The sequence below is a fragment of the Ochotona princeps genome, chromosome 10, assembly GCF_030435755.1.
Source record: "Ochotona princeps isolate mOchPri1 chromosome 10, mOchPri1.hap1, whole genome shotgun sequence".
In the NCBI taxonomy this organism is placed as follows: Eukaryota; Metazoa; Chordata; class Mammalia; order Lagomorpha; family Ochotonidae; genus Ochotona; species Ochotona princeps.
Window position 1 is genome coordinate 23,397,000 of NC_080841.1, and position 21,087 is coordinate 23,418,086.

The 21,087-nt window shown below is 40.9% G+C and overlaps 1 long non-coding RNA gene across 1 annotated transcript in view; it reads left to right on the forward strand.

Moving 5' to 3' along the window:
- Positions 1–1,664: 1,664 nt before the first annotated feature.
- LOC131481199 (uncharacterized) overlaps positions 1,665–21,087 on the forward strand; it is a 58,680-nt gene continuing 39,257 nt past the window's right edge. The window contains exons 1-2 of the long non-coding RNA XR_009246120.1: positions 1,665–1,733; positions 4,703–4,822. This is a non-coding gene — a long non-coding RNA (uncharacterized LOC131481199). The remainder of the gene's footprint in view (positions 1,734–4,702; positions 4,823–21,087) is intronic.

Below are 21,087 nucleotides of genomic sequence, written 5' to 3' on the forward strand. Positions count from 1 at the left end.
AGAAACTGCACACACTACACAACTGATAAGGGACTAATATCCAGGATTTACAAAGAGCTTCAGAAACTCAATGACAGCAAAACAAACAAGCAAACATACAAACAAAAACCCTGCAAAGACATGGGTGAAGAAAATGAGCAAGCTTTTCTCAAAAGAACAAATTAACCTGGCTAATAGACATATGGAAAAGTGCACCGGCTCTCGAGCTGTCAGGAAAACACAAATAAAAACCACATTTTGGCTCCACCTAACTCTATTGAGATTGGCCTATATTTAGAAATCTACTAACAGCAGCTGCTGGCATGGAGAGAAGGTATCCTACTTTGCTGTTGGTGGGAGTGTAGGGTAGTAGAGCTACTATGAAGGTCAATATGGAGAGTGCTAAGACAACTGAATATAGATCCACCATTTGACCCAGCTAACCCACTTCTGGATAGATATTCAAAGGAAATGAAATCTGCATACTCTAGGTGCCTCTTGTAGCTGCAGCCTGCGCAACCTCATCATTCCTTCATGATCCTTTTTTTCTTGGTTGTTTCTGTTTTAGGTCTTCTTGTTAACAGAACCTTGCTCTTTGTATAAATTGCCCCTGTAATTCTCAATACCTTATGTATATGGAGGTAACAAAAAGTTGTACATAAACCTTCAATCCATAAATTGCACCTTTTAAAATTTCTACCAAATGTGTTGGAGTTATTGACATAGTCTAGAAACCATTTCTCCCTCGGCAATAACCAACATAACAGGCTGGAAGCTGATACTTTAATACTTAGAAAGAAAGTGCAAAATTTTCCATTTCCAGTAAGAATTGACATTGTTTTCCATTGCCGGACCCCTCCCTGTCCCAGGTTTGTAGCAGAAGTGCCCCTCTTGTGGCACTTCCACATCACAGGAGTAGCGCCACAGGGCTCTGATCACCCTGGGCTGCTCACCCTGGGCCCTTCTTGCTTCTGCCAGAGGGAGGAGTAACCCTTGAGGGAGCAGCAGAACTGATCCAAACATTCCTCTCCACATTGCTCCCATGAGTGCTAATAGAGGTTAGGAACTGATGCTCTGCCTTTGACTTTGGCAATTCTGAGGTCAGAGCAACACTCGTTAGGAATGAGTTCAGACATGGTGCCGCTTTCTCTGACTCATTTGCTAACCACTTCTGGGTCACTATCAGGTAGTTACTTGTCTTTAACTCTTTCGTGACGTTAATTCTGTGAAGCAGCTCTTATCGTTCCACAGATTTTGCAGATAATGAAAATGGAGCTCATTGATAGAATTTAAGTAACCCACCTCCTCATTGATGGATGCACTCCTTAAGTGCAGGCTTTCTGTCCACTCTGTGACATGTGTGTAGGTTGGGGTGAGGGGAAGAATTGGACTGAATAATTTGTAAAGGTTTTCCTAGTCAGAAGATTATTTGGAATGTTGGCATTGCAGGTGGTGGCTTAATCCACTGTGCCACTATGCCAGCCCCTGTCATTTTTCCCATGTTTAGAATGAGTTTATATTTTTGGGGAAGAAGATCACCACAGTGATATTTTCGTTGTGTTGTATGAAGGGTGAATATTGACATTGTGTTTTTTGGCTCCTGATGTTAACATTGATCCACTTACTAGGGTTCTAGCCAGCTTCTGCACTGTGGGATCACTGACCCAGCCCTTTCCAGAGCTGCTTCTTTGAAAGGAATACACTCCATGCAGCCATGCTTAGAGACCAAGTTTCTTCTTGCTCCTAGAGGGTAAGTATGTAAGCAAATTGCTTAAATTCTAACAAGGAGATTTGTTTCTTATGCCCCGTTTGTTTCCTTACCTAGTAATTTATGTGTATCAGTATGGACTGAAGAATATTGTCTACTGTATACATGCCACACTAGAAAAAAGAATTTGTACCTTAAAAGAAGTATTACGACACTAGCTTGACTCAGTTGGCATTTCTCTTTTGAGTAATGGCTCCTTAAGTCAGCTGCTCTTTGGGAATTTCAAGCAAAGAAAAAGTAACTTACTTTTTACTCCATTGGGTCTGGCTGACAACATTTAGTTTTCATTTGCCCATGGACACATTTCCTTGTTCTCAGAAAGAGGAGAAAATGAGACCTGGAGATCTTTTTATTTCCTTTGAGATGTTTTTCTTCTCCTTTTCTCATTTGGCTAAAGGAGCAAAGATGAATGTGAGTGTTATTAAATAATCACTTGTTACAAAGAGCTGATTAGGCTTTGGGCCCTGTCAACAATCATTGCTTGCCAGACTCTTGGCAAAGCTCTGGTCACGTTCGATCTGGGGTAATCAATTTATTCTAATACAAACCATATTGGATGATGGAAATTTTATGCCTTTTTTATTTCCTTTAAATAGCCCCATGAATGAAATGCTTATTATTCTGGAATGCAGCCAAATGCTGGCCACCACAGGAAGCCACTATTGAGATGGAGCTTCTATTCCTGCAGACATTTCTTTGCCTTAGGTGGAAATATTTGCAAAACTGAATAGAAAAATAATGTTTCTGGTTTCTCTTCTACTCTCTGAGTTTTATACGACACTGATGGAGTTGTTACTAAAAGGAAACTTTCTCTTCCTGATTTCTTCTCTTATATTTTAGATGATCAAAGATTTCCCAAGAATCCAATATTCAAATTTAGTAAGAAGCAGCAACCAGGGGGTATGAGAAACTCCAGAGAGAAAGGCCAGAGTGGAGCTTCCTGGAAAGCTATCAGACAATGCGTAGTCAGCTTAGAGATTAGGCATGGAGGTTCTGTAGGACCTTCCATGGAAAGAGAAGATAAAAAGGTCATTTTTTAAAAAGATTTATTTATTTTTATTGGAAAGTCAGATATACACAGAGAGGAGGAGAGACAGAGAGGAAGATCTTCCATCTGATGATTCACTCCCTAAGTGACTGCAACAGCTGGTGCTGCGCCGATCTGAAGCCAGGAGCTCTTCCAGGTCTCCCTCGGGGGTGCAGGGTCCCAAGGCTTTGGGCTGTCGTTGACAGCTTTCCCATGTCACAAATGGAGCTGGATGGGAAGTGGAGCAGCGGGGATTAGAACCAGCGCCCATACTGGATTCTAGCACATTCAAGGCGAGAACTTTAGCCATTCCATTAGGCCACTGTACCAGGCCCAGAGGCCATGTTTTAAAGGTCATATAATAACAGTGTCAGCAAGACAAATATTTGGAGATATATGGAACAGTAAAAGGACAGGGACTTAAGGTTGAGCAGAGGTGACAAACTCAAATACCCACAGGGAGTAGGCAGGAGGCATACAAGTAAGGGTGCTATGTAACATTTGATAACTGCTCTACCAGTATTTTCTTTTCGACACATCCATCTCAAGTTTCTGGGTGCCAGAACTGTGAAGCAATACATGTACACTCTTTTAAACTACCCAGTTTTTGATTCTTTGCTACAAGGCAGTTCTAGGAAACTGAAATTTCTCCTTTGTCAACAGTCCCAGACCTGGCTTGTGTACAGCCTACCACAGATCAAACCACTGCTGCTTGGAGTGTATGGAGGATAGAACTCACGTATTTTATAGAGACTACTACACATGAAGGAAATTATCATCTACAGGCTAAACATGCCTTCTCTGTTGCAAGACAGAAACCATATAACAGGCAACATTTTCTGTGTTGCTTCAGAGCAGTACCACCCACTAAACTACTACAAACTCACTGCTTTTGGCTCTTTACAATCAAATTTAGATGTAAGCTATTGAATTGAAAATTCTGTTCCCCTTGGATATAAGAGCTGCCTATAAATGGTGTCTTTTGGCTAGTCATTGCTACACTGGACAGCAAGGATATACAATCTATTTGTCACTACTTAGTATTTTGAAGTTCTGTTCAGTGCTGTTTTTGAGAATGGGATAGTTTAATTAGATGAATGTCCTGGTTGACCCAAAATGCCATGTATTAACAGGAGACAAACAACAATAATGAACAAGACAGAAGAGAAGTTGATACGGTTAATCCTGAAACTGTACTTTAGTAATTCTGAAGGGATGTTATAATCTTGAAGTAATTTAGAGGTGGGAGTATAAATTTCAACACTCAGTGTTCTGACAGAGGCCCGGAACACTGGCAAATTGGAAGTTGGGTTAATTGAATAACTCAGTATTTGCTATCTGAACTATGGTCCCAATATAAAAATCTAATCAAGTCTGGGGAATAATTTGGGAAGATTGAAAGTCATTAGGATCATTAGATCAGACTCAAGCAAGGCAAAATAGACAACCCTCCCTGCCTGGAAGTCGTTCTTCCCTTGCCCTGTAAATCAAGGTTGAGTCTCCTGAGTTTAAATAGATTAAAAATAGTGGTATTTTGCTTGGCTAATGCTTATTTTCACTTCTCTGTTATTTTCAGTGTTTACATCATTGTTTTCTGGCCCTAATTACTCAGTGTCTCAGAGCCATATGATGATAAGAGGTCTGAGTTGTCCACTTGCTTTCTTTGCTTCCATTGTGGGATTCAACGGAACAAACTCTGTCTGTTGCTACGTACTGGCTGCCATCCCTAGGGAGAATATCATTGGCCCTGGAGTGTACCTAGAAGTTTGACATCCCTAACACCATTTATCATGCCCATCATTTTTCATAATACTTACATCCCTTTGCAACCTTTGGGTCAGAGTGGCATTTAGTTTGCCCCTGTAACCTCTAGCTTTAATTTTCTTGGGGTTACAGAGGGACTAAATTTCCTTTTCTATTGTGGTTAGAGGATTCACCGAGCAACAATGGTTTTAGAATGCATCTCTGATTCTCAAATCGTGGACAATTAAGTCATACTTTTACGCAGAGGACTGCAAAAATCTTTCTTACAGATTGGTTGGCTTAAGGTAATGAACATTCTCTTCTGTAAAAAAATTTTTTGGTGTATTTATGAGAAATGCTCTAAATTTTAAATATATCATCAGAGAAGAAACTTACTTCAACTTATAAGGAGGAAAAAGCTATTTTGAGGCTCATTGAAGACCCTGCTTTAGGTGTTTATTTCTTCTGCTGTACTCCAAAAATATTTTGATTATGTTGGGTTCTGACAAAGCTCACTGTGATCGCACCATGAAGAGGCTGTCCTGGACAAGCAGGCAGGGATGCTACTGGGTCCTGGGTGCTTTGGAAGACAGCTTAGTGGCCTGCTTACTCTTCTGAGTCCAGCAATCTGAGAATGTGCTTGACACATGTGATGGCAAATTAGAGAAAAGATGCATCGATGAAGGTAGACAAATTTAATAAGAAGCCATTTCACTGTTGAAGATAAGAGGTCCTACTGCATACTCTAATGATTGCTCACCTAAGCTCTCGGATCTTGTCCCTAGTGAGGCAGATAAGGGTGCATTTTTCATTTTAAGAAGCTAAAAAATGAAAATCCAGAGAGCTAGAGCAGCTTTAGTAGAATAGCCTACATCAGAAAAATTTTCAAGTTGGCTTAGGAAAAATACATGTATACATAAATATAGAAGCACTTTGAATCATAAGCTTTGGCAGAAATCGCTGCTTTGGTTTTATATAGATCATGCTTTTCTTTTCCACCAAGGTTCTAGACCCCACATTTCATGTACTCATGCTAGTTTAAAATAAACTGCTCTTTGTCTTATGTTGGGATTCTTACGGGAAGTTTTGAAGCCTTTTGTCTCTGAATCCAAGTTTGTTACTCCAGCCTACACCTCTTCCTTGGTCTCCAGATCCATGCATACAATCATTTATGTATCCACTGGGTAGGCCAGTGGACATCTCAGACTTAACACTGTACAAAATTTCCCTTCAACCTCATATCTACTGTATCAACAATCTTCCTCAAGTAAGGAATTGTGGAGTATTCAAAGCTTGGTGTTTTCTTCACATCCCAACAGTGTTCACAAAGTTTAGCAAATGTGAACATAGATGTTTCCCTTAGGAGACATTTTGTGGGTTTCCCATTGGGAGCCTCCACTGTATGGTCCTATGATGTGGAACATAGCTGACCACTCAAAGACACAGGCTTTGGGTTCCTGGGCACCACAAGGCTCTGTCTGGTAAACCTCTTGATTAAAGACTTTTGAAGAAGATTCCAGTCTGGCTCCCTAATAACCACAAGGCCCATGCATGGTGGGAATGTCTCTCATATCTTAGCCTGTGTGAAAGTGCATTTCACCTCCAATGCTGCCCTCCTTCTCTGAATGGTATGTCTTAGCTCACGTGAACCAAGCCCTTTTGCTGGATTTCAGAGTGTTAGGGCAGAACATCCCTCTAACTTCCCCCTAGTGGGAAAGACAGGGCAATGGAGGGGAAACAAGGCATAATTATAACTTCTTCAGAGAAATCATTGTTCTTAATATCTCCAGCTCCAGTCCTTGTTTTACCCTTGAGATTGGTAGCAGGCTGAGGGTTGACAAATGAAGTTTTGGGTACTCTCTTTGCAATTCCTGTGGGCGCATTTGACATCTGTTATTTTGATTATCAGCCTACGGGAAGATGAAACAGAAAGAAGGAGCCACAGTTTAGCATCTCCTTGTAACTTCAAAAGAGTAAAGAAATGAGTTGAGGTTGTTAGAATGTTCTTTGATTCTCCTCTGCCGCTGCACCCTGCCTCCTTCTACAGACTCCAAGCCTTCATGGGGCTGGCTCTATGTTCCTTTTAGGTCTCAGCATAGCTGTAGCTATTTACAGAGGCCTGTTTTGCTCATGAGGTCCCTATCAGGCTGTCTTGATTCCGTCTTTATTTGCTTCTTGCGAAAGTTTTTGTTTGAAATCACCCAGAGACTTGCTTTACTTAATAATAGAGATATGTTCTGAAAAATGCATCACCAGGAAACTTCATTGTGTAAATATTCTAAATCTATAGGCTATATCTACTGCAAACCTAGCAACAGGCGAGAACAAATCATGTACAAGAGGAAATCATGCAAAGAGAGGTGAGCACAAAATGCATAAAACCATAGTTAATGAAATGGATTTACTGATTTTACAATAAGCTTTAAACACTAGTAGAAAGAATTCACTCTAAAATAAGGATACAAGATATAGTGCAGTAACTACATCAATAGTAACATAATCACTTATGATCATTATCAAGTGTTATGTGCTGTATACAGTAGAGATGTCATAATTTTGTTTTCCTGGCAGCACAGCAAGACTATATTAGCCTCACCACAAAAATGTGAGTAATGAGCTTGTAATATGATGTTATGACAGCTAAGTTGTGACAAGGTGGCAGGAATTTTTCAGTTACATTATAAACCCACAAGATCAGATGTGAGTGTGTTTATGGTTTACCAAGATTTCATTACGTAGCTCATGATTGTGTATTTAATTTCTGCTTCCCATTTCAGACTACTAACACCATACAACACAGATTATTTCTACTTGGTTCAGAGAGGCCTGCTTGGAGCCCAGTACAGAATCTAGCATGTAACTCACGCTCAGAAATGTTTTGGGACAAAACTGTATATTTTAGTGTTTGGGTCCTGGAACCACACAGCTTGAGCGTAAATGTTTGTTGTATACTAGCCACTAGCTGTGCATTCTCAGTAAGACTCCCCTGCCCATGTGTTGCAGTTTCCTCACTTACAGAGTTGGGACAATAATAATGCCAATTACTAAGTATTTAGAAGAGTTTATGGCGTACAGAAGTGCTTTTCAAGTGTTTGCTGTTATAAACAGTATGAGTGAAGCACTGTCTATGGACTACATAAAATATATTTTTTAAAGATTTATTTGTTTTTATTGGAAAGGCAGATATACAGAAAGGAGAGACAGAGGAAGATCTTCTATCCATTAATTCACTCCCCAAGAGGCTGCAATGGCCAGAGCTAAGCTGATCTGAAGCCATAAACCTGTAGCCTCTTCCGAGTCTCCCACGCAGGTACAGGGTCCCAAGGCTTTGCGCAGTCCTCGACTTGCTTTCCCAGGCCACAGCAGGGAGCTGGATGGGAAGCAGGGCAGCTGGGACCTGAACTGGTGCCCATATAGGATCCTGGCGTGTATAAGGTAAGGACTTTGGCCACTAGGCTACTGTGCCGGTCCTGACAAAGTATTTTTAGGTAATATTTTCATCACCATTGAGGGAGCACTCATTAGTGCTGTGCTTTGGAAGTGTGGAGTCATTCCCCATGTCTCAACCTGAGAACAGCTTTGAGTTCCTGTGGTACACACATCCAGGAAGGGAATCCTGAGAACAGCAATTGAACGTAGGGGTTCTAGGGTAGGTTATGGAAGCTCATGGGTCAGGACTGAGGCGTTATTAAATTTCTGTAAGGCTCAATTTCCTTACATTTAAAATGGAGACAATAGGGCTCCATTTTAAATATTGAGATGATTATGTGATTTTGGATCTATGACCATGTTTGACACATTTGAAACACTCAGAGATGGTAACTGACATAAAAATACTATTGTTAGTAACTGTAGCTACAACCCTAGAAACATGGTGCACAAGGGCTCTGTCTTTACTAAGTGAAATTTTAGAAATTGTGCACAGAATGTGGGTTATTGTTGTTTGTTAAGGTTGAAATTAATATGTAAATATTGGATATCATCTCAGTATAAGGAAAACCATATGCAAGAAAATCTAGTATTAAACTGAGAAAAATATTTCCGTTTCCTGCTTACTTCAAGTAATACTAACTGCAGTAGTTTCCAATACAAGCCAGGCTGCAAGGTGAGTGATGCTTTGAATCCCAGGACTGTTATGGTTTTTAAGCCACACCGAACATCTCTCTGTGAAGGCACAGGGAGCTCTCAGGGCCCCTTTGGTTTACAGCCAAGCTCAGCAGCTGGATTAGCCCCATGCTGCACCAAATCCATTTCTTTTTTTTCTTTCTTGTTTTATTTTTTTCATTTAAAAAATCTGAAGTGTATAGAAATAGAGAGATTTTTTCCCATCACTGATTCACTCCCCAAATACTTCCAACAGCCAGGACTAGGCTAGGCTAAAGCCAAGAGCCTAAAATTTGGTCTGGGTCCCCCATGTGGCAGGCAGAGGCTGAAGTACTTGAACCATCAAGGTGTAGGTCCACAGGAAGCTGGATTGGAAGCAGAGTATCCAGGACCTGAACCAGGCACTTAAACTCAGGTATGGGATGCAGGTGTCTCAAGCAGTGGCAACTGCTGAGCCAACCAAATGCTTTCTCTGCATTTATTGAAATCATCATGTGGTCTTTATACTTTAGCTCGTTAATGTGATGCGTCACATTTATGGATCTGTGTATGTTGAACCATCTTTGCCTATCAGGGATAAATCTCACTTGGTCCAGGTGAATGATTTGTTCAAAAACAAAAACAATTAATGCCTGTGAGGATGTGAGGGAAAAAAAATCAAATCCACTGCTGGTGGGAATGTAAACTGGAACAAACATCATGAAAGACAGTATGGAGGCTCCTCAGAAATCTGTAAGTAGACCCACCACGTGAGCCAGGCATCCCACTCTTGGGAATGTACCCAAATCAAATCAAATCAAAACCTATTTATGAATTATCTGTACTCTCATGTTTGTAACATCACGATTCACAGTAGTTAAGGTGGAATCAACCCAGAACTCCATCAACTGAGGACTAAAGAAAACGTGGTATATTTATATACACATACCATGCAATACTACTAAGCCATAAGAAATAATTAAATCTTTGCTTTTTGCAACTAAATGGATGCAACTGGAAACCACTGTGCTTAGTGAAATAAGCCAGTCCTTAAAAGACAAATACCATACATTTTCTCTGATATATGGCAATTAGTATGGAGTACCAAAACATAGGAATGAAACGGACATCCTGTGATATGTTTCCCGGCTGCTCCACTTCCCATCCAGCTCCCTGCTTGTGGCCTGAGAAAGCAGCTGAGGATGGCTCAAAGCCTTGGGACCCTGTACCTGCATGGAAGACCCGGAAGAAGCTCCGGGCTTTAGATTGGCTCAGTTCTGGCTGTTGTGGCTGCTTGCAGAGTGAATCAGTGGACAAAATATTTCTCTCTCTCTCTCTCTCCTCTCTCTCTCTGTGCATATCTGCCTTTCCAACAAAAATAAATAAATCTTAAAAATTTCAAGTTATTTTGTTTGGCATACACATATGCGTGCATTTTCTCTCAAATGATTGTGTGTACACATACCCAGACCCAAGAGGTGCCATCTGCTGGCCTACTCCTGGAAATGCTCACTGAAGTTTGGGCCAGACTGCTGAAGCAGGGAGCCAGGTTTCAGGGTGCATACTGGCAGGAAACTGGAATTGGAAGTCGGACCGGAACCCAGGCCCTCCATGGGATATGGGCCTCCCAACTGCTGTCTTAATTAGTAGACCAACTGCCAGTCTCAATTCTTTAGGTTTTAAATCTTCAAAACACTAATTCAATCATCAAAGAAATAGGTAGGAAATACAAATGAAGATTTCTTGTGGTTCTATGATAATCTAACTGAGAAAGCTAGATTTCCATTTTACAATTTCCTTATCTACATCTATTTCTTTTTTTGCTTTGTGTTTTATTTGAAAGACAGGGTGTAAAAAATAGTGGACCACCTGCTGGTTCACAACCCAAAGGTCATAACAGCCAGTGCTGGAATACGCTGAAGCCAGGAGCGAGGAACTTCTTTTGGGTCTCTCACATATTGCAGGGTCCAAGCACCTGGGCTGTCTGCTGCTGCTTCCCCAGGCACAGCAATAGGGAGTTGGTTTGGAAGTGGAGCATCTGGGGCTTGAATTGGCACTTACATGGGACACGGGCATTACAGGTGGTGGTTTGTCTATTATAGCACAAGCTAGCATCACATTTATTTCTTTGATCAAGGTGTGTACTTATATATTTTAACCAGGAGGGCAAATAAATGAATAGATATTTTCCCTGCAAAATTTCACCTCTATTCCAAATAGGCTCAACACATTGTTTCCTAGGTATTGTACTCAACAACTGTTCTAATCACTTTAAATGATTAAAAACTGGAAAAAAAAAGATTTGTTTATTATTTTGAAGGGAGATAGAGACAAAGACAGGTCTTATGTCCATGGGTTTACTCCCAAATAGGAAAGCCAGGAGCCAGATTTCCCATATGGGTGATAAGAGCCCAGGGACTTGGGCATCTTTGCTGCCGTGGAAGATGAAATGACAGTGATCACAAGTGGAGCACCCAGGTGGCCAAGTGGAATGCCGACCTCACAGTTGGCAACTTTACCTGCTTGGGCTACAGTGCTGGCCCTGGGCCTGTGATGAAGCCTTTTGTGAACATTGTCTTGACCAGGAAGATCTCTTTGGCTGCCCTTGGAGTCATCAACAAATGTATGGGAGTTTTCACATTGTGAAAAACTATGCATGCACTTGCAAGCATATTTTTTATTTTTGCATTGAAGTAAACTTATCTTTTAATTCCATTTTCCCCCTCACATTGTGAGGCCTTTCTGTATACTTGATGTGATGCCATTTTCTTATTTTCACAAGAAAACTGAACTTAAGAGAGTTTCGATTTTGTTTTTTCTTTTTTTGACTGCTACTTACAGATGTTGACAAAATGCCTTTCAAGAGGACTTTGGATTTGCAGTTGCCCATTGGCCCACCGCGATCATATGAGCAGAAGCCTGGGGTTATCACGCTTTCTTTGATCTCCCCAGGGGCACTTCTGAACTGTCAGGGAAACTGTTCCAAATGCCAGGGAGTCCCATGACCATAGGCAGATCAAGCCCTTGGGTCGCCTTTTCTTCATGCAGCTGTTTCCTGGCTGTCACTTTCTTTCTGTTCCTGGGTGTTCAGGCTGCTGTCTGTGAATCTCCATACTAGTATTCTAAATACTGCCTGTGCCTTTGGTCCAGCTTCCTGGCAATGCACCGGAGAAAGCAGGACTCGAGAGTCGCTGGTACCCACATGCAGACCAGGCTTTCCTGGCTCTTGGTTTCAGTCTGGCCCAGCTCTGGCTGCTGCAGGCGTCAGAAACTGAATCACTGGTTGCAGAGTCCCTCATAAAGTTGTTCTGCTTTTCAAAGAAACAGAAGGAATACAAGCATTTAGAAAGAGAGTTATGCTTATCTTATACACTATATCAGGCTATTATTGATTCTTGGCGTGAGAAACGGGAAGGGTATATGTATCCCACTTTCCCAGAGATAGAAGTACTTCTGTTATGGATTTTATTTATTTTAATATGTGATGGTTAATATTTTTTTCTGATACATGTGGTATGATTTAACTAAGGCAGTTAAAGTTCAGCCTAGCTAGAACTTGCATCCTGCAAAATAATGCATACTCTGTTTTCCACAAGATTTATTTACTTTTATTTCCATGTGCTGGTTTACCTGGTAAGCTGTGGAAATGACTGGAGGTGGGGCCTTCTGAAACCAGGAGCCTGGAGTTTCCTCTCAGACTCTCATGTGGCTACAGGGGCTGGGGCAGGGACCGATGCGCCTAGGCCATCTTTCACCGCTTTCCGAGGGGAGTGGAATTAACAGGGAGCTGCATTGGAAATGGAGCAGCCAAGACACGAACAGGTACCCATGTGGGATCCAGGCATTGGTGAAAGCTTTGCCTCCTACCACGCCAAGGCGCCAGCCCCAACGCAGCCTGTCTCTTTAACTGTGAGCTTGGGAAGCCCACCTTCCCAGGATGCGTCTGGCTTACCTGTGAGCAGGGCGCAGGCTCAGACCCCACCTGGCTGTGTGGGATTGGGATCCCGCGCTGCTTCCTGCTAAGAGGAGATGGACGCTGGGAGGGGTGCTTTTCCACCGCGGGACACGCGTGGACGTGCTGCCCCTGCTCCTTCTCTTTGCCGTGGTCTGACTGGGACAGCCGCTCCGCTCTTGCCTGGAGGTACCATTTCCGGGTTTTCGTTCTCCGTCTCCAGCGGCAGGGCTTTGGCCCACTGTGTGTAGGCGTTTCTCCCGTCCTGAGTGTGTGTTTATTCCGTCCCTATCCAGTCAGGTCCCTGTTTGCACGTCACTGTCTCGGCTTAGTGTTTTTACCTCTGTGAAAGACAAGAACCTGGGCTGGAGTAATTTTCCGTATCATATGTATTGCAAATATTCTCTTTCAGGCGTGACTTTTGAAAGTTTGATTTCAAAGTCTCTTGGCACACAGGGATTTTTAGGAAGCCAAGCATTGTCAAAAACGGGCAAAAGAAAGACCATTAAAATGAAAGAAATATAATTTTGCTAAAAGTCGGCGTATGAAATCCGAGTTCAGGGGGGTGGAAGTGAAGAAATGTGATCATGGAGTTGCCACAGATTTTAAAAACAAAATATGTAGTTTACTGAAAAAAAAAATCAGTGTAATATCAGACTATTTAAAGTTTTCCGGATTGGTAGGAAACACTGTAAGTATAGACGTTGGGGCCAGTGGCAGATTAAGCCAACGTCGGCAGGGCTGGCCTTCCATAGAGGAGTCAGTTTGAGTCCCAGCTGTTTTGCTCCTGGTCCAGCTCCCAGGTGACGCACCTGGGAAAGTCAGGAAAGATGGCGTGAGTCCTCAGGCCCTGTGCCTCTGTGGGACACTTGGAAGAAGCTCCTGGCTCCTGACTTTGGCATGGCGCAGTCATGGCCATTTCCACTATTTGGGAAGTGAGCTAGAAGATGAAAGATTCTCTCTGACTGTGCCTTTCAACCCTCCCCCCCCCAAAAAACAAGCAAGCAAGCAAACAAACAAAGAAAAAACCCATATAAACACACACATATATGCAATTCTAGAAAAGATTTTCATCTTACCCTGCCATGCTTTTAAAAAAGAACAAAAATATTCATACATGAAATGAAGATGAGCATTTTATCTGTGAAGTGTTGTGCTAGGGATCATTTTAAAATTACAAATGTAAAGGCAGGGCTGTGGCGCAGCGGGCTAAGCCACCTAGTTGTGATGTTGGTATGTCATCCTGAAGGGCTAGTGTCAGTTCCAGCTGCTCTGCTTCTGATCACGCTTCATGCTGATGTACTTGGGAGAGCTGCAAGAGGATGGCCCAAGTGCTTGGCCCATTGCGCCCACACGGAAACCCAGGTGGAGTTCTTGGCTCCTGTCCTGGAGCCTGCCCCAACCCCAGCTGTTGTGGCCATTTCAGGAATGAAGTAGTAGCTGGAAGATCTCTGTCTTTACCACTCTGCCTTTCAAATAACTATATCTGAAGAATTAGAAATACAGAGAATTTGTTTTATTTTTTGTTATTCTTGTGCAGCCCACAAAAGAAATATAAAATTAAAGGGCTGCAAGTACTAAGATAATACTTTTTTTCCGAGGTGTAGAATTCCTAGTAATATAGGTGAGATAAATATTCTCTGTGAGAGTTAAATTATCTTTTTAGGGTATAATGGAAACCCACTGTAATTTATTATATGCATCAAATTACGAAGCCCCACAGAAGGAATGAAATATTATCTAAATATCAGTCCTTTTAAAGTGATGTTTTGCTCTTCCCGTTTCTATGGGGCCTTTTGGTCTTTTATATCCTTTTCATATGTAATATTCTGCAATAGAAAGCTCTTGAGAATTCACCTCATATCTAGTGTCCTCTGAAAAGTGTTTTAGAAAATTCTGTTGCTTGGCTTTGCACATTACTGGCTTCATATAATCACATAACACTGTATTTGATGGGATGAAAATTGCATTGGAAGTTCTGGGAAATTTTGTGGCTGATGATGTAGGTCTCTATTTCGCCATTATATCCGACTGGCATTCAATCTTCTCTGGGGAAAGGGGACATCAGCACTGGATTAATCTCTCATTTCAGGCTTGTTCATAATAAAAAGTTGCTAAGACTGTAAACTCTCAGGAAAATTAGTTTGATTTGTATTTGTTTCTCCCTGCCTGTTTTCTAAGACAGTTGCTAATGCAATATGAAAGACAGGTAAGGAGGGTAGTAGAGACACGCAGGTGAGTGGATGAGCCACAGCTGGTGGCCAATGTTTCTTCCTAAATTATAGAATCTGGAATACCGATGACATGCTTTTGTGTTATGGGCGTTAAATAGAAACAGTGTTTTGTGCTTCATTTATATGAAAGAGTTACAGAGACAGAGGGGAGGAAAGAGAGAGAGAGAGAGCCACCTGCTGGCTCACTTCCTAGATAGTTTCAATTGCCATGACTGGACCAGGTTGAAATAAGAACCAGGAATTCCATCCACGTTTCCCATGTGGGTGGAAAGAGCCCAAGCGCTTTGATCAGCTTCCTCTGATTTTCCCAGACTATCAGTGGGGGGCAGGACTATAAGGAGAGCAGCTGGGAGAAGAACTGGCCCTCATATGAGACACTGATGTCATAGGCAAGAGTTCTGCCTGGTACGCCACAATGCTGGCCCTTGTGATTTGTCATTGAATTGTAAAAAACAAATGATGGTAATCTAATATTTGATAGTCTTAAACTGAATGGTATTTTATTTTAAAAAAACCCTGGCATACTGATACTGGAAGACAGTACCAGAACTTTTACATTAGAACCATATTAATTGACATTTTTGCAGGCCAGGTATTAGCCATCTCATATGCTTCAGTCTATATGAAAATTGTTCAAAGAAATTACACATACTGGGAAGGACATTTTATCTTTTAAAAGACTTATTTATTTATTTGAAAGTCAATGCTAAAGAGTAAGAGAAAGAGAGAGAGAGAGAAACAGAGAATAGTCTTCCATCCACTGTTTCACTGCAAAGATGGCTGGGCCAGGCTGGAGCTAGGAGATGGGAGCATCCTTTGGGTCTCCCGTGGAAAGTAGGCCACGTGGGCCATCTTCCCAGAATATTAGAGAGGAGCTGGATCAAAAGTGGAGCAGCCAGGACATGGACTGGAGTCCAGATGGGGTACCAGTGCCACAGGCTGTGATTGTAGCTGCTGTGCCACAGTGCCAGTCCCTGGGCAAGATATTCTTGAATAGTGCATTCATAGACTACTCTCATTTTGGTGAGTGAGTAGGAATGAGGTTGGGAAGAGGAGGTATAACATGTTGTTTTCCTGGCCCTTGGAATAAGAGAGAAAGTTCTTCCACACAGTGGAAGAGCAGAGAAACCATCAAACCTTCACTCCTTCCCTGTCCTCACCCCACCAGCAAAGTGACACCGCAGAGGGAGAAACCAGCCACTCCCAGCATGATAAGGAGCTGTGCTAGTGTTGTGCTGTGAGGAGGAGCTGTAACCTCTTGTAAACCTTTCTTTACTTTGTGCAAAGTAAGCAGGAGTAATATGAGTTATGTAAGTTGTGGCTGATGGGGCAGTTCAAACCTGGATATTCAGAAGTTGCAATTAGAGAGATAGAGGCTTCTAAACAGCAAATGTGAATGCAAAACAACTTGGTGCCAAAGCAGCTTGATATTTAGGAGAAATAATCATGGAAAGATACCGAAACACAGTAAGAGGAGGGCTGCCTTGGCTCTGTTTCCATCCTGTTGTGGGACCTGTCCTATTTATTTGGTACTTTATAGGAGAGGTCTGATTTTTCAGAAACAGATCAATGTGCTGTCTCTGTTGTATCACTTGAGAACTGCTTCAGGCTGCAATAAAGGCCAGGTTTTCTACTTGAAATATAGTTGTGTTTCTAGAATTGTTCAAGTTGTTGGTCCCAGTAGCTGATATAAGTTTTGAAAAATCACACAGTATTTGGGATATACATTTCTGTTAGCTGATCTTGGGCAAAGATGATGTCATTGGAGTGTTATTAACAAGAAGCACATCACAAACTGTACTCTGTTTGGATATGCAGCACTGAGTACACACACAATCGGCAGAGCAGAGAAGAAGCAATGACATTCACGCCTTTCACTGTGTGTAGTGGTTGTCTCTGTGTTTGCTTATTCCAGTTGGAGAGGGAAAGCATAGAGGACACAAAACCATACGAAATCTCCAAATTATTTTCAAAGGCCTTTCCTTGTTTACTAATAATTTGCATGGAGGTCAGCTACTGTACCCAGCAGATGAAATAAAATTTAACTTTAATGGGTCCTCATGTCTAATGGAAAGGGGTTGAATATGTACAGCTCTGGTTGGTTGTGAGCGACTGTAGGTGTTTTCTGGAACTCAGTTGTAAGAGCCAGCTGCAACTGGTTGAAAATGACACAAATGGACAACCTTATGCCTAAGAGAGGCCACCAAAGAGAAGGAGGATTCTGTAGCGTCTAGGAGCAGGGAAGTGCACATCATTTGTAGGCAAGCATTTCTTTCTCAAAGTTCCTTTGTGTCATAAAGATAAACTGATTTAAAAAGATTTCTACTTGATTTTCCTAAAGAGACGACTCATTTCCTGCCGTCGTTCAAATTAAGCTTCAAACAACCACTGTAAACATCAATTTTCTGCTAATTGGGACTTCATGAAGAATCTAAGATTATATTTTGCCCTTAATGTACTTTTAGTATGTAGATTACAAATCAGGTTTTATGTGTTGTGCATATTTCTCCCCCATGTATTATGCAAAAAAAATATAAAACCAAACAGCAGGGTGCTGACATTATCTTTGAATACAGGTTGATGCCACAAAAATGTTAAGGCAAGTCTTCAAAAAAGTAAAATTCAACCCGATTCCTTTATACTTGAATCACGTTAAAAACCATGTGGTATTCATTTCAGAGATGTCCCTTGCTTCAGATTCCTCCACTTCTTAAACTGAGATAACATGATTTCCTTAGAAAAATCAGTACTAAGATTTGAAAACTTTTTTGTAATTATTTTAGATAGAATCAAACTGGTTGCAAACACATTTTCTTGAGAGCAGATTTCTGGTTTTATTTAATTTTTCATGTTTCTTTTTTTAAAGATTTATTTGTGTTCATTAGAAAGGCAGATTTACGGAGAGAAGGCGAGAAGCAGGGAAAGATCTTCATCCGATGGTTCACTTCTTAAATGACCACAATGGTTGGAACTGAGCTGATCTGAAGCCAGGAACCAGGAACTTCTTCTGGGTCTCCCATGTGGGTGCAGGGTCCCAAGGCTTTGAGCTATCCTATTTTGCCTTCCCAGACCACAAAAAGGGAGCTGGATGGGCAGTTCAGTACCTGGGACATGAACTGGTGTCTATATGGATTGTGCTTGGAGGTGGAAGATTAGCTAGTTGAGCCAATGTTTTGGCCCCGCTTGTATTATTACTTAGTGGTGTCATCTGTGTGGTAAAATAAGTGTAAACATTCATCATGCAACTGAATATATTTTACTAATTATCTCCTTTCCTAAGGCTTAATATATTAAATAAAACTAGCTTCCTCCATGATGCCTGACATTGGCATAAAGTCTCACTTTCCAGATAGCAGGCACAGAAATTGAAGAACATGTGCCTGTAGAATGAATGAAGAGGTTGTTTACAAGATCAGTATGCAAGATCAGGTTGTAGCAAATTGCAATATGTGCATCACATGCTGGGATTTCAGTTTTGCTATTTTCTGTATACAACATTGGTTTGAAATATCTGAAAGAGGGATGATGAAATGTTGTAGGCAGTTGGATTTCAAAACTTTCCTGTATTTTTCCTGTTTTTAACTTATCTTGTTATCTTGTTCTTGACAAGTAACCTTGGCTTCAAGTTTTTTAAAAATTTATTACTTCCTACTTTTGTTAGAGGAAAAGAAAAGAGAGAAAGAGAGAGAGAAAGGGAGAGTTGATCCCTTGTTAACTTGCCAAATGCCAGTGTGTCTGTGCTTGGCCAAAGCTGTGTCAAGGAGCACAATCACAGTGTTGACCTCCCATGGGGTGACAGGAATTTCATTATTCCTGCCCCTCATAGTCTGCTTTGCTGGGAATTTGGAGTCAGGAGTTCGAGTCTGAGATTAAGCCCAGACAGTGGTAAGCAGAGTACGGGCATATTAACCACAGAACTCAGTGCCTACATCCCAGCTTCTGTTTTATGGACAAGAAAGACCTTTGTAAAACACACAAGCCTTCATTTTCTTCTTTGCCACCTTACAAATCCTTATGCATATTCACCAGGCCCTTTTCCTTCCCTAATTAAAAGTTGTCTCTTGGCTTGCTAAGTCCAACATTTTTGATTCTGGCTTCTCTGTCCTCTCACTGATGAAATTTTGTGCAATTTCATCTTTTTTACATTTCGGATTTTGCTTTCTCTGCTTGCGTCTCCTTTGCCTCTAGCCATATCAGGTTTTCTGGTCTAGCATACGTTTCCTTATTCCTCTCATCATTTCAGCATCCTCTCTGCAAAGTGAGCATCACAGTAACAGTGCAGTATTGTGCTGTTAGGCCAGTTCTGCATTCCAGTGACATTCTTTATGAAATTAAGGAAGACAGCTGTGAAATGTAGCAAACCACAAAAAACTCAGAATAGCCACAGCAATCTTAGGTGGAAAAAAACAATCAAACTTTAAGCATTGAAATAGCTGATAGCTGATTTTAAAGCATACTACAAAGCTATAGTAAATAAGGCAGCTGAGCAGTGGCATCCACATGCATCGGTGGAACAGGATAAAAAGTAAGGCGTTGGGAACTCAATGTGTGTGCCTATGTGGGCGGCAGAAGCCCAGCCTCGGGAGCCATTATCAATGCCTCACAGGGTTCACCGTTAGCAGGAAGCTGGAGTCATGTCTGTATCTTTTTGACATGTTCTCACTTTTTTTTCCCCTTTTACTACCTCCTTCCTTTCTGTTACCTCAATAGATTTTTATGCCATTATCATATACCAAGATTTTAGGAGCTATTTCTGAACCTCTCAGTCTGATGTATGTAATTTTATGTGAGTTATCTCCCTAGGCCTTGCTTTTCTTTTTAAAAATTATCTGGGCTATTTGTAATCTTTGCCCATTGATGTTTTAGAACAAATATAGTGAATTTCCTTAGAAATTTTGCGGAGATCAATTTAAATGTCATTGATTTTGTTAAGCTAGCTACGGAAAAATTGGTCCCATTAGAATATTAAGGCATTTCATCTTTAACTGGATTCTTCTTTATGTGGTATTTGAAATGTTATTGACCGATTTTATGTAAAGGAATTCATTAATTTTCAAGGTAACAGGGAGTGCATAATTACCATGGTACAATTCTCATATCATTATGATATTAATATAAGAAACAAAATCAGTGTAGTTCGTAGATACAAGAATATACTCTTTCCCATCTTCCCTCCAATTTGCCCTTTCTGTCTTTTTAAATTTTTGAGATAACATATTCTTAATTTACATTATAATCAAGGGCTTTATACGCCATGAAATAAAGATTTCAACAAGTAAAAAACAAAGAGATTGTGTTTCAGCAGGGATGTAGGCAAGGACTCTAAACAATCGAGTGAAAAGATGTTCATATAACTTATGTAAAATAAATTTACAAATAACTACAGATCATGAAAACTATAGTAGTGTATCTCTCCTAAGCATTGGTTTGACAAAGTTTAAAAAAACTGTATTTGCAGCAATGCTGATACACACAGACCTTTCTTTTTGTGTGTTTTGATTTTTTTTCTTTTTAACTTTTAGCTCTCATATATAAGGGAAAACATGATATTTTGTCTTTCTGTGCCTGACTTATTTCACTCAACATACATTCCTCGAGTTGCACGCATTTAGATGCAAATGATAGATTTATTTTTTCAATAGCTAAAGAATATTCCATTGTGTATGTATGTCACATTTTCCTTATTCCATTTATTATGAAGAACTCTGGCATAAACATGGTAGTGCAGGTGCCTCTTTGATACAGTGTGTTCACATCTTCTGAGTATATACCCAGTAGTGAGATTGCTGAATCTTGTGGCAAATCTGTACATTTTTAAGAAATCTCCAACTGTTTTTTACAGTGGTTGTGCTAATTTATGTTCCTAGCAGTGGTGTAAGAGTTCGCCTTTCTACATAGACTTGCCAGTCTTTGTTACTTTCTGTCTCGGGTAGTAACTATTCTGCCATGGGGGAGGTGACCTTTGTTACTTTCTGTCTTGGGTAGTAACCATTCTGCCATGGGGGAGGTGACCTTTGTTACTTTCGGTCTTGGGTAGTAACCATTCTGCCATGGGTGAGGTGAGGTCTCACTGTGGCTTTTGATTTGCATTTGCCTCAGGGCTGGTGATGTTGAACATTTTTGATGCATTATGTCGGCTATTTGTATTTCTTCTTTTGAGAACTGCCTATTTAGCTACTTAACCCATTTCTTAGCTGGATTGTACTTTTTGCCATGGTTTTCGATGAGTTTTTTGTGTTGCTGATATATCCCAGAGATTAATCCTTTGTAGGATTGGTAACTTGCACATTTTTCTCCATCC